This window comes from Cucumis sativus, unplaced genomic scaffold (genome assembly GCF_000004075.3).
Source record: "Cucumis sativus cultivar 9930 unplaced genomic scaffold, Cucumber_9930_V3 scaffold79, whole genome shotgun sequence".
NCBI lineage: Eukaryota > Viridiplantae > Streptophyta > Magnoliopsida > Cucurbitales > Cucurbitaceae > Cucumis > Cucumis sativus.
The window spans coordinates 15719-32205 of record NW_022279570.1 but is presented as its reverse complement, the minus strand read 5'-3'; the positions used below and the strand labels follow the sequence as shown (position 1 = coordinate 32205).

The 16487-nt window shown below is 36.9% G+C and overlaps 1 long non-coding RNA gene across 2 annotated transcripts; it reads right to left on the bottom strand.

Annotated features, from left to right (window-relative positions):
* Window positions 1-224: 224 nt before the first annotated feature.
* On the bottom strand, window positions 225-3408 carry LOC116406254. 2 transcript variants are annotated; one of them, XR_004219283.1, is made up of 5 exons: window positions 2925-3408; window positions 2662-2782; window positions 1672-1771; window positions 1509-1564; window positions 225-631 (listed from the first exon to the last, which is right to left on the bottom strand). It is a non-coding gene; the product is annotated as an uncharacterized LOC116406254 (long non-coding RNA). The 2 variants fall into 2 exon arrangements; XR_004219282.1 differs by having other exon boundaries at window positions 2917-3407.
* Between the last annotated feature and the right edge of the window lie 13079 nt (window positions 3409-16487).

Sequence of the window (16487 nt, the reverse complement as noted above, 5' to 3'; positions counted from 1 at the left end):
CTATCCTTTTTTAACTCTATCTAGGCTAGGTTTGGACTAAGCGCATCATAGGTAAGTCACGGCAAAGCAACAAAGGAAGACAAAGCTAGAAAAGTATCCATGCACTTATTTATTATATACATGCAATCAAGCATTCACAACACACATACCATTTTCTCAATCAAGCATTCACATCTCAACAAGATATCGCTAACATCTCAATAAGATATCGCTAAAAAGGGACGTAAACCAAAAAAGACGGCAGCTTATTCTCAAATTTCAGCACATATAATCATCAACATTCAGAATTTTACATCACAAACCCAAGCTCAGTGGTCAAGGGTTGCCGGTCATGCTTTTTATGCAAGATCTAAGTAAGCTAATAAGGTATAATGCTCCTTATTGTAAGGAAATTTTTTTTAGAAATTTTGAAATTTGGGCAAAACATTTGAACCCCCAAGTTTAGACTAAACATGTAAGCTATTGCCCACCCCCACTTAAAAAATTGCAAGCTTTTGAAAATCAATATAAAGGGAGAAGAATAAGGGGGAACTTTGGACTCCCCTGGAAGGATCGACATCCTTGACTTTGGTTTGAAGCTTGCATGGATAAACCTCTTCATTTCTTTTTCATTGATTAATTATCCTTGTTCCTGAAAATCAAAGGAAATTCTCTCAATTTCATTTATTACTAAAATTAGGATAATTATAGTAACTGTATTTTTAACTCTTTTGGTAGTTTATGTCTTGAGTGTGTTTTCAATGGTATTTCTATATAAAGTACAAAGTTTAGGGGTATTCTGTATAATGGAACCTCTTTAACAAAAAAATAAATAAATTCAAACCCATGAAGTCTAACTAACCGAACACAATTAGATTTCTAGTAGCAGTAATTTACCACAGAAACAGAAATCAAAGGTTAGAAAATAATTTAATGGCATTTCTATAAATTTATCACATGATCTTTCTTCTTTTTTTTCTTTCCTTTTTTGATAGAACTCTAACCATGTAGTTAAGCTTCTACTTGTAGCAGTTAATTAAAATAGAGACAGAAACTATAGATTAACAAACAATTGGAAGGCCTCTCGATCAATTTAATGCACAATAAGTTCATAATTGTGTGTTTTTGGAAGTATGAAAAACGAAAAATCGCTATTTTCGCTAAAGGAGAAACCTCTTCATTCCTCTTTCGTTGATTATTCATCCTTGTTCTTCAAACCTCAAGCCTTAAAATTGAGGAAGTAGAGGAAATTCTCTCAATTTACTTTAAAGGAAGGATCATGTTCTCTCCTACAAAGGGTGTCTTTCTAATTTTCTTAACTTTATGACTTAATACGGTACTGTTGTATAATGCAAATCCATATAGAAGAAACACCATTTATAGCACAGCCAAGGAAAATGAAGATTCAATATAATGTACTGCAATAAAATTAAAATACTAAAGAATGTGCTAGGATGTTAGCGTAAGCAAAAAGTAAAATCAATGGCAAAAGAAGGGAAAAATTGAAGGGCATCAACAAAAAATGTAACCTTTAAGTTGCTATTTCCTTATCTTGTTCCCGCAGAAGATCATCCTTGGCCCAAGCCTGTGAAGAAATTATAGAATAAAAGGGTTAGTGAAGAAAAAAGCAGATCATTACAAAACATTCTTATGTAAGCACATCAAGCATGAGGGGGGAAAAAAAAAACACACTGCGTCGTTGTCTAATTTAATTGATTGCAATTCCCTATCTTTATCTTCTATTTCCCTTTCCAGTTTGCGAATAGCCTGGTCTCTTTCACATAGCCTGTTCCTGTACAGCCACAAAATATCTCATTGAAGTATTAAAGTAGTCCGCATCTAAATAGTGATTTGCCTAACTCTTCAAAAAAAATATTAAGATTTGAGTTTTGGCAATATGAACTAGGATCTCCTTTACAACTGTGCTCTAAAGATATTGAAGACAATTTATAGAATAAATCAATCTTATTAATGATAATAATAGAACCAGTAATGAGATTTTAAAGCATATTTCTTTGCACCTCCTTCTTTATCTTCATTTAACTCAGTTATTGTTACTTTGGACGTACTCATTGTTTCTTTCCCATGAAATGTAATGTCTTGTTTTCAAATGTGTAGGATTCTTTTTCGTATTTCATTAAACTGTATATTCTGTTCTCAGGGCCACATCGTCTTGAACAGACCGTGGGCATTTGTGCAGTGGCTGGAAAAGGCTACAATAGAGGGAGAGTGAGAATTTTATGTAAAATCATTGAAGTGTAGAACTCTTAATAAATATTGCTATTTGAATTCTTAAGTATCTAATTCTTTTTGTTTTCTTTTGTTGTAGATATATACTGATGGCATAACCATATCATATATTTTTTAATCCGCTTCCTAATTTATCTGATGGAGGTTATCCACAGCTGCCTTTCCATATTTCTACATCAAACCAGATCAAAATCATAAAATTCTGAGAAAGTTTTTCCCTAAGGAATATGGCCCCATAAATAATATCGATCCAATTGGCAACTCCCCTCATCAAAATCGATGCTATGTCTAGAACGCTAAGAGTAGGTGGTCTGGTTTTGGTTAGGCCAAAAGTGAAGTTCCCCCTCTTTTTTTTTTTATGACAAATCTTTAATTATCGAAATTCAAATAAAGAATAGGTTTGCTTTCAAGTAATCCTCTGATCAGGTTTACCTCATTAAAGAATTCATCTGCATCTGCCCACTGTCCGCTAACTTCATCGACACATAACCTTTTGTATTATATTATCCCCTTCATCTCCGTCCTTGGATGGCGGCAGCAAGCGCACTACCACCTGAAAATCACAGAGACAGTTCACACTAGGCAAAACTTCCAAACTTGAATCTTAAACTAAAACTGTCACTACACCACCGAAATTAAGACAAATAATCCAAAACCCCCATAATCATACCACAACACGTAAAATACCTTCATACCCGAATCAGACAATCCAGAGATGGAATTCTCAGGAACGGTCTTCATACCTTCCGCTTAAGTGGGTTAGAAGAGGGAGACCTAGGTGGAAGCGGGCTCTTCAACTTAGCCGGCGAGGGTTTGGAATCAAGAACCATGGAGTCGGGATCTGACGGTGACGGTGGAACAAAAGGACTTTGGAAGACGAATTGGGTTTCCGAGGGGTCTGCCGCTCTTGATTCTGGCGCCGTTAGGGCTAGGAGAAGATGATGGTGTGGATCGGCAAGATGGGTTACTCACAGAGAGCGAAAGAGAAGGGGAGAGGGGAGAGGAAGTAGAGAGAGTTACCGTTGGAAGAAGGATGGGGAAGAAATTTGACGGGAGAGAGGGTTTTGTATAAAAGGCAATAATAATAATCCATATTCTTTTTAATATTACTTATGAATGAAAATAATTAAAAGTTTAAATAATCCATAAACATATACTTCTTATCGGTTATTAGAATTAAAAAAAAAAAGTCAACAAATAAAATTTATAAAATTATCATACATCAAGAACAAAAAAAATACATTTGTGAAATAAAAAAAATGTATAAAAGATAAAAAAATGAATCACCTTAATTTTAATAATATTTTATATCTTATCTCGAAAGATATAAAAAATATTAAAATGTATCTATCTCGAAATAGGTTTTCAACTACGTCCCAAGTGGAATAAAAAATTGTTACCAAACTCTTAAATATAGAATTTCATAATCTCTCCATAATTTGTATGTTAGTATGAGTTTGTAGGGTGTGTTTGTCCCATGAAGTTAGAAGTAGTGTATAAAAGTTGAAGTTGTAAAATCCAGTTCTTGTTTGACTTAAATAGTTGGCGGATCATTATTAGAAATTTAATTCTAAGCACTCTACTTGTCCAACATTACAATTTATTCAATTAGATAGTTAAAAAAAATGACGTCACAAGGTTCTTTATTAATGTCCCTACAATTCCTTCTTCCATCTAATGCTACAAATATGAACAATCAGCATTCACGAAAGGACAAAAATTGAACTACATACAGTACAACAAGAAAACAGATAAAGTCAAAGCCAAAGTACATTGTATTGATGCCAAACTTGTTTACGAAGCTCATGAAATAGAAGTTGATGCAGACCATTGGTTGTTTCACACCAACTACTTTTCTATAGAAAAATAGCTTACCCATAAATTAAGAGACAATAACCGAGGAGAGCATAGAAGTTGGAAGGTATTTACATTGTTGTTGATGCAAAGAGATAGTAAGCAGAGGTTGTTAGAGGATGTGGAACTTAAGATCTACAGTATGGTGGATAAATTATTTGGGTCAACAGTAATATTTCAGAGTTTGGAATGGTGAAAAGAGTTTATATACTGTGATATTCCATTCAATGCACTTACCATAAAAACGAGGTAGAAGAAAGGAAGAAGAAAGACTAACCTTGAATCATTAGCTTCAAGTGTCTAACAGTAGCAGAGGATGGGCTGGTAGACGACGAACCCTAAGCAAAACCAATGTGGACGACGGTGAGAGATCAGCATGTTGTTGTGAAACAATCGTGAGAGGCAGGGTATCGCAGTCGTCGTGTTGGGTTTCAACGTGGCTTTCGTAGTCGTGCTAGAGCGCACTAGAGAGCAAAATGAATTAGATTGAAAGAGGCCGAAAATGGGGGAAAATATTTAGAGGGAACTTAAATATTTATTTCCCGCTTTTTCTTTGTTGTTCTTTTCCACATCCCATTTAAAATAATGGGCTATTAAAAGTTCATTTTGGTGTAGTGCTATTTGTGTCTCGGATCGTCCATTTTCGTTCAAACTACTTTAAAGATACAAGTATGATAACCAACAACACGATCGAAAGAATTGGTCTATGCAACTTCAACCTACGTGGCTTTATCAGGTTCACACACACAATGAGTGACTTTCCTTCGTTTGGATCCATTTCGAAAATTGTACTCTATGGCCCAAAATGAAAGGCCCATCGTCTATTTACTCAAATCCTAGCAATAATTTATTCTCACTTAAAATTTTAAACGTATATGGAAAGTCCACAATGCTCGACCCAAAATTAACTTATAAAAATACCAAACCATAGTCTTGCCTATTTGGTAGTTAATTTGAGTCTCAAAGCCCGACCCCAATTACAAGAACACTCTCTCATGAGAGACCCCATTATAAGAACACATTCTCAAAGTTTTTAACCACTCACATTTTTTATCCACTCTCCAACTAGATAATACAGAAGGAATTTAATTAGAGTAATCACACTAAAACTTAAAATGTTTATAAGTGAGAATTTCTAAATAAATGAAATAGGTTTCTTTTATAGTCTTTGAGTCAAACTTTTCTATAAAAAAAATGGATGTGAGATAACCACATCTTGCCAAACCCAATACTTAAAAACAAACAAATCAAATCATTATTTTTACAAAAAAAAAAAAAAAAACTAAAAAAATGCAAGTCGATTCCTATTTATTAAAATAATAAAGAAAACCAGTTACCAAAATATGAAATTTGTTTTTTAAAAATCTACATCTAAAGATCTACCATATTCATAAATTAATAATTCTTGTGTGATTTCACATTGAGATCATAAATAACTTAAAATTACCATGTCGAAGGAAATTTTTTTCGACAAGAGCCTAACTTATAAAGGAATGATGGAAAATAATATGGTGCAACCTTCAAAACAACATAAATAAGAAAATATTGCAACATAGTTAGCAAATAAGAGAGAAAGAGAATGTAACCTGAAAAGGAAGTTTATGATTAATTTCATAATTGTTGTGGTTTTGTCCATGATCTCTTTAATATTTTCTATTATCTTCATTGCACTCCTAGTAATTGATACCCTTAGGCAACCACGGCTCAACATCCTTCTTACAAAAAAAATAGGCAAAAGACGAGGGGGCTTGTAGAGGTTAATAAAAAAAAGGGGCAGAATAGTAAAGGATAATGAAAACACAAAGAAATGTAATTACAGGGCGAACTTTTTGTGGGAGAAATGGTAGAATAATTTGTAGAAATTTGATCGTCTTTTTTATGTGAAGAAGACAAGAAGAACAAAGGATAACATAAAAGCAAATTAGAAATTCGTGGAGTTATTACGGGAAAAACTAGCTCTGAGAGAAAGCTTGAAGAGAGAAAATAAATGAAAGGTACTCTGATTTTGTGGACAATGGCAATCCACAACTCTCTTGTACATTATTTAAAATAGAAAATAGAAACTAGAACATGAACCCCATTGATAAATAAACCGTAGCCTAACAAAAACCGTAAACCCCGAATCCCTAACCCCTAAACCCCTTTGCTATAGTAAATGGTATTTAAAAATCTCAAATTAACTATCTTAAACACTATTTCAAATCCTCAATTTCCTATAATATTTATTATTTACTACGATATTTGTTAAATTATTTTTTTGTGAAGTTACAAAACTATACTTGTTGAAATACTTTGAAAATTATTCAAAAGAGATGGAAAAAAAAAAGATTGCAGTGGAAAATACATCCACGTATATTTTCACAATTTCAAAATTAATTTGACTAAATACAATTTAATTTAGTCAAACCCTAAACCCTAGACCCGTAAACCCCTAAACAAACTCTTTTGTGAATGATATCTTTGCGCCATATCTAGCTCCTCTTGACCGGAGTTATCCCCTTTCCTCTCATACTCTACTAGACTCTATAAACTCCTAATACTAGGATTTTCATAATTCGAGATCCGAACAAGGAGTTAGCTATTTTAGTCAACTCCCTTCCTTGCAAATCTGGACCCAAACACCCCAACATGGTAACAAACGACTATAAAAAAAAAAAGAAAAGTAATATCCACAAAAATAGACATGGTCCAAATTCGAAAAATACCTGTTTCTTGGTGATGGAATGGAGGGTTTGAGAGTGATTGTGGTGTCCCCATAGTTAGCAACCATATTGGTGGAGATCAAGTATTTGGTGTAAGTTAACAGAAGGTATGAAGTAGATGTTACATATTGCATATTACTGTCGCTCATTCTGAACAGCAACCCTCCTTCACAAAAACGGTAGGGGGGAAGGGGTTAAACTTCATTTTCTTTTTACCATTTTACCGATAATAAAAATAAAAAAGTAGTCGTTGATCATCAAAATAAAAAAAGACATGGAGTGTATTTGGGGCAGGAGAATGATTCTCCGAGAATGATAAAGCAAATGGCGCTGTTGTTGGGGGTTCTTGGCACGGTGTAGGAACTTTAGTTGAACCTTGCTGAAATTTTTGTTAGTTAAACAATTGAAAGCATATTTTTATTTTTACAATAATAGCAGCCATACACACATATATAATAAAAGTTTTACATATATTCTTATCTTCTTGAATTTATCTTTTCTTAAATAGTACCATATAGAAGAGAAAATATAAAAAGATCGCATGCTCCCTTTTTCCTCTTCTTGCTTATAGTTTTGCACGATCTTTACTCTCTCCTTGGTTTTTGATGCATGTCTTCTGGCTCTAAATAACATAGAAAATTTTGAAGACATGATATGATTAAATAAAGAAGATTAAGAAGAAAGAAAGAAACTTAAAAGATAAATTAGTTTAGGGCAAAACAATCTTCAAGAAGATCCACCCTTAGAAACACATACCTGAAACCGAAACTTGAAACAGAACCTTGAAACCTTGAACCCCAACAAACGAACCACAAAACCCCCCAAACCTTCAAACCCCAAAACTCCTAAACCCAAAACTTGAAACTCCAAACGCTCCATCCCGATGCTCGAAATCACGAACCTCGAACCGATCCATTGGCACCCTAAACCCCGAAACCTGAAACCCTAAAATCCAAACCCCCAAACCCCAAAACTTCTAAACCCAAAACCTCGAAACCTCAAACTTCAAACCTCAAACGCTCCACCCCGGAGCCTGAAATCACACAACCCCAAATCGATCCAATACATCTTAAACCCCGAAACCTAAAACACGAAACCCTAAATCCCTAAAAACCGTAAACCGTAAACAATAAACCCTAAACTTTAGCCCCTAAACCATAAACCCTAAAGTACCCCAAAACCACAAACCTCGAAAGCTCGAAAGCTCGAAAAGTCTAAACCTTGAAACCTAAAACCCCTAACCCAACCCCCAACCCCCAAACCCCCACCCCCAAAACCCAAAAACTCGAAACCTGAAACTTGAAAACCGAAAACGCTCTACCCTGAGACCTGAAATCAAGAACTCCAAAACTGATCCATGCACCCTAAACCCTGAAAACCCCTAAAAACCTAAAACCGTAAACCATAAATCCTAAATTTTAACCCTTAAACCATAAACCCTAAAGTAACCAAAGTACCGTAAACCACGAACCCCGAACCCCAAACCACGAACCCTGAACCCCAAACCCCAATCCCCAATCTCGAAACTCGAACCCTAAAATCCTAAACACTAAACCCTAAAGTACCTTTAACAACTCAAACCCCAAACCCCGAACCTTGAACGTCGAACCTCCAACCTTGAACCCTGAAACGAAACCTAAAACCCCAAAAACTACAAACCTTCGAAACCCAACCCACAAACCTTCCAACCCCCAAACCTCCAAGCCCCAAAACCCCTAAACCCTGAAAATCGATATCTAAAACCTGTAATCCTAACTTCAAAACTTTGTTGGTGGAGATAAACAATTTCTATTATTTAGGGAGTATCTATGCATTTTGCATTATGGATTGGTTAGAAATTTTTAGTTTCTTATTATGATTCGAATTACATGGCATTTTGGGTATCAAACTTTGATTAATATTGGTCATCGTCTCAGAATCTAATAACAACACAACCCTATAACTCTAACCTAAACCCTAAACCCTGAAACCCCAAACGCTCCACCCTGAATCCCAAAATCACGAACACTGAACCAATCCATGCACCTTAAACCTCGAAACCTAAAACCCTAAACCCTAAACCCCTAAAAACCGTAAACCGTAAACCATAAATCCTAAACTTTTAACCCCTAAACCGTAAAACCTAAAGTACCCCGAACCCGAAACCCGAACCCAAAATCCTAAATAATAAACCCTAAAGTACCCCAAACCCCGAACCTCGAACCTTGAACCCAGAACGTGAAACCTATAATCCCAAAACCACAAACTTCGAAACCTCGAAAAGTCTAAACCTTGAAACCCAAAACCTCTATACCCAAACCCAAAACCTTCCAACCCTCAACACCCAAACCTCCAAACCCCAAAACCTCAAAACCTCGAAAAGTCTAAACCTCGAAACCCAACCCCCAACCTCTCAAACCTTCCAACCCTTAACCCCTAAACCTTCCAACACCCAAACCTCCAAACTCCCAACCACAAAACCCCTAAACGCCAAAACTCAAAATCTGAAACCTGAAATCCTAACTTCAAACTTTGTTGGTGGAGATAACAATTTCTATTATTTAGGGAATATCTATGTATTTTGTATTATGGATTGGTTTGAAATTTTAAGTTTCTTATTATGATTCGAATTACATGCATTTTGGGTATCAAACTTTAATTAATATTGGTCATCGTCTCGAAATCTAATAACACACAGCCTTAAAACTCTACCCTCAACCCTAAACCCTGAAACCCCAAACGCACCACCCCAAAGCCCAAAATCACGAACCTCGAACCAGTTCATGCACCCTAAACCCAAAAATTGAAACCGTAAATCCCAAATCCTCTAAACCCCTAAACTCCTAAACCTCAAAACTCGAAATCCGAAATCCGAAACCTGTAATCCTAACTTCAAACTTTGTTGGTGGAGATAAAAATTTCTATTATTTAGGGAATATTCATGGATTAGTTTGAAATATTGAGTTTTTTATTATGATTCGAATTACATGCATTTTGGGTATCAAACTTTGTTTAATATTGGTCATCGTCTCAGAATCTAATAACACCCAGCCCTATAACTCTAACCTAAACCCCAAACACTCCACCCCGAATCTCGAAATCACGAACCCCGAACCGATCCATGCACCCTAAACCAGAAATCTGAAATCGCAAACCATAAATCCTAAACTTTAACCCCTAAATCATACACCCCAAAGTACCCCAAACCTCAAACCACGAACCCCAAACCTCAATCCCGAAACTGGAACCCAAAGTCCTAAACACTAAACCCTAAATACCCCTAACCCTGAACCCTAAACCTCGAACCTCGAACCTCGAACCTTGAACCTGAAACCCTGAAGCCAAAACCACCAACCTCGAAACCTCGAAAAGTCCAAACCTGGAAACCCAAACCGCAAACCTTCCAACCCTCAAACCCCAACCCCCAACCCCCAACCTCAAAAGCTCGAAAACTCTAAACCTCGAAACCCAACCCCTACCTCTCAAACCATCAAACCCTAAACCCAAAACCCTAAACCCAAAACCCTAAACCCAAAACCCTAAACCCTAACCCCAAAACCACAAAACCCCAAAACCCCAAAACCCCAAAATGACCAAATAATCCTTAAGTGTAAGTTCGTAACTCACAAACTAACAAAAAGTTCAAAATGTGTGAAAATGCACTTTGAGACCTAAAATGGCAACCAAGTATGCAAGTGAAACAAACCTAGTCTTAAACAAATCTAAAATTTGTTCAAACTATGTTTAAGTATCACTTGAACTTTCAGAACGACCTAAGAACGTTTACTTGTAAGTTTGTCACTCATAACCTACCAAAAAATTCAAAAAGTACGGAAAAGAAAAAAACACTACAGGACCCAAAATGGCAACCAAGTGTGCAAGTGCAACAAACTTAGTTCCAAACGAACCTAAAAAGTGGTCAAGGCGTGTCTAAGTATTACTTGGACTTTCAAAACGACCTAACAAAGCTTAAGTGTAAGTTGGTAACCCATAGCCTACCAAAAAGTTCAAAAAGTGTGAAAAGGGCACTTCAAGACCCAAAATGGCAACCAGGTGGGTAAGGTCAACAAACTTAGTTTCAAACCAACCTACAACGAGTTCAAAACGTGTCTCAGTATCACTTGAACTTTTAAAACGACCTAAAAATCTTACGTGTAGGTTCGTAACTCATAACCTACCAAAAAAGTTCAACTAGTGTGAAAAAAGCACTACAAGACCCAAAATGGCAACCAAGTGTGCAAGTGCAATAAACTTAGTGCAAACCAAGCTAAAACGTGCTCAAAACGTGTCTAGGTATTACTTGAGTTTTCAAAATGACCTAGCAAATCCTAAGTGTAAGTTTGTAACTCATAATCTACCAAAAAGGTTGAAAAAAGAATTTCAAGAACAAAAATGACAACCAAGTGTGTAAGTGCAACAAACGCAATCTAGCCTAAAATGTAATCAAAATGTGTGTAAGCATCACTTGAATTTTCAAAACGACCAAACAATGCTTAAAATGTAAGTTTGTAACTCACAACCTACCAAAATTTCAAAAAGTGTGAAAAAAGTACTTCAAGACCCAAAACGGAAACGAAGTATCTAAGTGCAACGAACTTAGTTTCAAGCCATCCTAAAAAGAGGTCAAAACGTGTCTAAGCTTTCAAACCGACCAAACAATACTCAAGCGTAAGTTCGTAACTCACAACCTACAAAAATTTCAAAAAGTGTGAAAAAAAGCACTTCAAGACCCAACATGTCAACCAAATGTGTAACAAACATAGTTCCAAACAAACACAAAATGTGTTTAAAAGGACCTAACAATGCTTAAGTGTAAGTTCGTAACTCATAAACTAACAAAAAGTTCAAAATGCTTGTGAAACAAGTATGCAAGTGAAACAAACTTAGTCTTAAACAAATCTAAAAAATGTTCAAGTCGTGTTTAAGTATCACTTGAACTTTCAGAACGACCTAAGAATGTTTGTTTGTAAGTTCGTCACTCATAACCTACCAAAAAGTTCAAAAAGTATGGAAAAAAAAAACACTCCAGGATCCAAAATGACAACCAAGTGTGCAAGTGCAACAAACTTAGTTCCAAACCAACCTAAAAAGTGGTCAAGGCGTGTCTAAGTATCACTTGGACTTTCAAAACGATCTAAGAAAGCTTAAGTGTAATTTGGTAACCCATAGCCTACCAAAAAGTTCAAAAAGTGTGAAAACAACACGTCAAGACCCAAAATGGCAACCAAGTGGGTGAGGTCAATAAACTTAGTTTCAAACCAACCTAAAACGAGTTCAAAACGTGTCTAAGTATCACTTGAACTTTCAAAAGGATCTAAAAAAGCTTATGTGTAGGTTCGTAACTAATAAGCTACCAAAAAGTTCAAAAAGTGTGAAAACAGCACGTCAAGACCCAAAATGGCAACCAAGTGGGTAAGGTCAATAAACTTAGTTTCAAACCAACCTAAAACGAGTTCAAAACGTGTCTAAGTATCACTTGAACTTTCAAAATGATCTAAAAAAGCTTATGTGTAGGTTCGTAACTAATAAACTACCAAAAAGTTCAAAAAGTGTGAAAAGAGCACTTGAAGACCCAAAATGACAACCAAGTGTGTAAGTGCAACAAACTCAATCTAACCTAAAATGTTTACGACTTGATGATGTCTTTTGAGTTGGCAAATGCTCAAACAATGTTTACGACTTGATGAACAAAGTGTTTAACGATCTCTTAGACACTTTCGTGATTGTATTTATTGACGATATCTTAATTTATTCCAAAATAGAGACAGCGCATGAGGAGCATTTAACATGGTTTTAGAGGCTCTTCGAGTCAACGAATTGTATGCAAAGTTTTCAAAATGTGAGTTTTGGATGAGGCCAAGTATCTTTCCAAGCCATGTGGTATCTAGAGGTGACATTTATGTGGATCTCACAAAAGATTGAAGTTGTTACTAGTTGGCCTCGACTTTTCATAGTCAGTGAGGTTCATAGTCTTTTAGGGTTAGCAAGTTATTACTAACGGTTTGTATAAGAATTTTCTCGTATAGCTACTCCTTTGACTCAGTTAACTAAGAAAAGGACTCTGTTTGTTTGGGACAAAGCCTATGAGGATAGTGCTCAGGATCTTAAGCAGAAGCTTGTACAACTCCCGTGCTTACCGTACATGATGGTTCAGAATGTTCCGTAATTTATAGTGATGCTTTTAGGAAAGTTTAAAAGGTATTCTTATTCAACAAGTTAAAGTAGTTGCTTGTACTCCTCGTGAGGAAAATGGTCCAACTTATGATATGGAATTGACAGTTGTGGTTTTTACATTAATGATTTGAAGGCACTATATGTATGATGAAAAGATATAGATATTTTCTAACCAAAAGAGTATAAAATACTTCTTCACTCAAAAGAAGTTGAGTATGAGATAGCAAAGATGGTTTCAGTTAGTAAATGACTATGATTGTGAGATTTTGTACCATCTAGGTAAGGTGAATGTGGAAGTTGGTGCTCTTCGTAGAAAAGTATCACATTTTGACAGCACTTATTACCAGACAGGTTTCATTAGACAAAAAAAAACCACGAGAGAGCTGAGATTGTAGTTTCAGTGGGGGAAGTCACCTCAAAGTTAGCTCAGTTGTCAGTACATCCGACCTTGAGACAAAGAATTCTTGTGGTTCAATTCATTGATCCTTATTTGATTGAGAAGCATCGCCTAGTAGAAGTAGGGCAAGTTAAGGAGTTTTCCATATCCTTTGATGATGAACTTATGTTTGAGAGAGAATTATGTGTGCCAACAGAAAAAGCAATTAAGACAAGGTTATTGGTTGAGACTCATAGTTTCCCATTTCTCATGCATCCAAGTAGCACAAAAATGTATCCGGATCTGAAAAGAGTTTGTTACTAGCGTAATATGAAGAGAGAAATGGAAGATCTTGTTAGTAAGTGCTTAGTATGTCAGCAAGTTAAGGCACCTAGACAGAAACCAGCAGGTTTGTTACAACCTTTAAGTGTGCCAGAGTAGAAGTGGGAGAATGTGTCGATGGATTTTATTTCAGGGCTGCCTAAGACCCTGAAGGGTTTCACAGTGATTTTGGTTGTCATAGACAGGCTTACGAAATCGGCACATTTTGTACCAGGGAAATCCACTTATACTGCTAGTAAGTGGGCAGAGTTGTATTTAACTGAGATTGTGAGACTGCATGGAGTGCTTGTATCGATTGTTTCTGATAGGGATGGACGGTTTACTTCCAAGTTTTGGAAGGGACTTCAGACTGCTATGGGTACGAGATTGGATTTTAGTACAGCCTTTCATCCACAGACTGATGGTCAAACTGAACGTTTGAACCAAGTTTTAGAGGATATGCTACGAGCTTGTGTTATAGAGTTTCCAGGTAGTTGGGACTCTCATCTACATTTGATGGAGTTTTCTTATAACAACAGTTTCCAGGCTACCATCGGTATGACACCATTTGAGGCTTTGTATGGCAAATGTTGTAGAACCCCTGTTTGTTGGGGTGAGGTTGGTGAACATAGGTTGATGGGACCTGAATTAGTTCGGTCTACTAATGAGGCTATTCAAAAGATTAGAACACGTATGCAAACAGCGCAGAGTAGACAGAAGAGTTATGCAGATGTACGGCGAAAAGACCTTAAGTTCGATGTGGGAGAAAAGGTATTCTTGAAGGTAGTACCTATGAAGGGTGTTATGCATTTTGAGAAGAAAGGGAAGTTAAGTCCTCGTTTTGTTGGACCATTTGAGGTCTTAGAGAGGGTTGGCGTTGTGGCGTATCGCTTGGCGTTACCACCATCACTCTCTGCAGTCCATAATGTTTTCCATGTTTCGATGTTGAGGAAATATATGGCCGATACGTCTCATGTAGTGGACTATGAACCCTTGGAGATTGATGAGCATTTGAGCTATGTAGAACAACCTGTGGAGATTCTGGCTAGGGAGGTAAAGATGCTTCGTAATAGAAGCATTCCATTAGTAAAAGTTTTGTGGCGGAACCATCGAATGGAAGAGGCGACATGGGAGCGAGAGGAAGAGATGAGGACTCGTTATCCAGAGTTATTTCAGGAGTAAAACTTTCGAGGACGAAAGTTTCTTAAGGAGGGAAGAATGTAATGCCCCAAAGGTATATATATATATATATATTTTGTTTTTATTTTATATATATATATATATATTTATTTATTTAATTATATTTAATTTAAATAAAAAAAAGAAAAGAAAAAGAAATTCTCTCTCTCTCTCTCGCGCGCTGCACAGCCCCCCCCCCCGTTCTCTTCTCTTTTCCTTTCTCTTTTCTTTCTTCTTTTTCTTCCTCTTTTCTTCTCCGCTCCACGGCCGCCGCCTCTATCTTCTTCTTCCCGTCCCGCCGCAGCCAACCGCAGCCCAGCCGCAACCACACCTCTATCTTCTTCTTCCCGTCCCGCAGCTAGCCGCCGATCCTTTCTTTCCATTTTCTTCTTCCGTCCGCAGCCCCACCGCGAAGCAAGACTGCGCCGCTGCCAGTCCAGATCTGCGGCGCCGTTGCTCTTCCGTCGCTGCAACCGTCGGCCGCCATCTCTGTTCGCGAAGCAAGGCCGCCGCGTGAACCTGTAACCGCCGGCTGTCTCCCCTCTCCTTTCTCCTCTGTTTTCAGCCCAGCCGCCGCCGATTTCTTCTCCTCCGTCGTCTGCACTGCCGCGCGACTCTCCGGCCATCTGTATACGGTCTCTCCGCCGCACGTCATCTCTTCGCAAAGCCACTACTCGATTTCTTTCGCGAAGATTTGGGTAAGTTGCAAAAAGATTCACATTGGGTTGAATTTAAATGACTGATGCGTTGAAGGGAATTATTGAGAAATTGTCTTAATGTTTAGGTTCGTTCTTCATAGACTTCAACGTGGTTAAGGAGCTTAACAAATTTGAAGGTAAGGGATTTTCTACTGGACTCACTTATGATTGTGAATTGTATGTCTGAATGATTATCTTTGACTGAGTAAAGATGTTGAGGTGATACTTATGTTTATACACGTATGGGTGTAGATTCGGTGCTGAATGTACACTGTGGATTGACTGAAAATATATATACATATGCATAGGAATTGAAGTAGACTTAATGTGGAATGCATATTGTGATTGTCATGGAATATATATATATGTGTGTGGATGTGGACAGGACGAAAATTGTAGATTATGCTTGTATGAGATGCAGATGCGATCTTGTGATTGTCGTTTAGATTGGGTGTCGTTACGCTAAAGTATGACTGTGTGCTGGTGATCTGAGGGGTGTATTGACTGTATAGTTTGATTGACTGATGTATTAGTATGTTATTGACAGACATATGACCTAAGTGAGATAAGTTGACTGTTGAGAGAAGGAACTCTATGTTTTGAAGTATCTGAAAGATGGGTTGAATGGAATGAGGGGATAAATTGTTAAGTTGTATTGGGATGATTACCTTGTAGGTGTCCCACGGGATCACCAATTTATTTTTGCACCTTCGGGAGCATTTGACTGATATGTGTTCTGCAGAACACTTGACTGATATGTACGTCCCTCGGGGCGTCAGACTGATATGTACGTCCTTCGGGGCGTTAGACTGATATGTGTATCCTACGGGATCACAAGACTGCGACTGTACAGGGTGTCCCAATAGAACTTTAACAATTTATTTTCCCCTGACGAGACCAGTAGAGGGTCTCTTACTGAGTATTTAAAATACTCACCCTTCTTATGTTTAATTTTCAGGCAAAGGTAATAAAGGC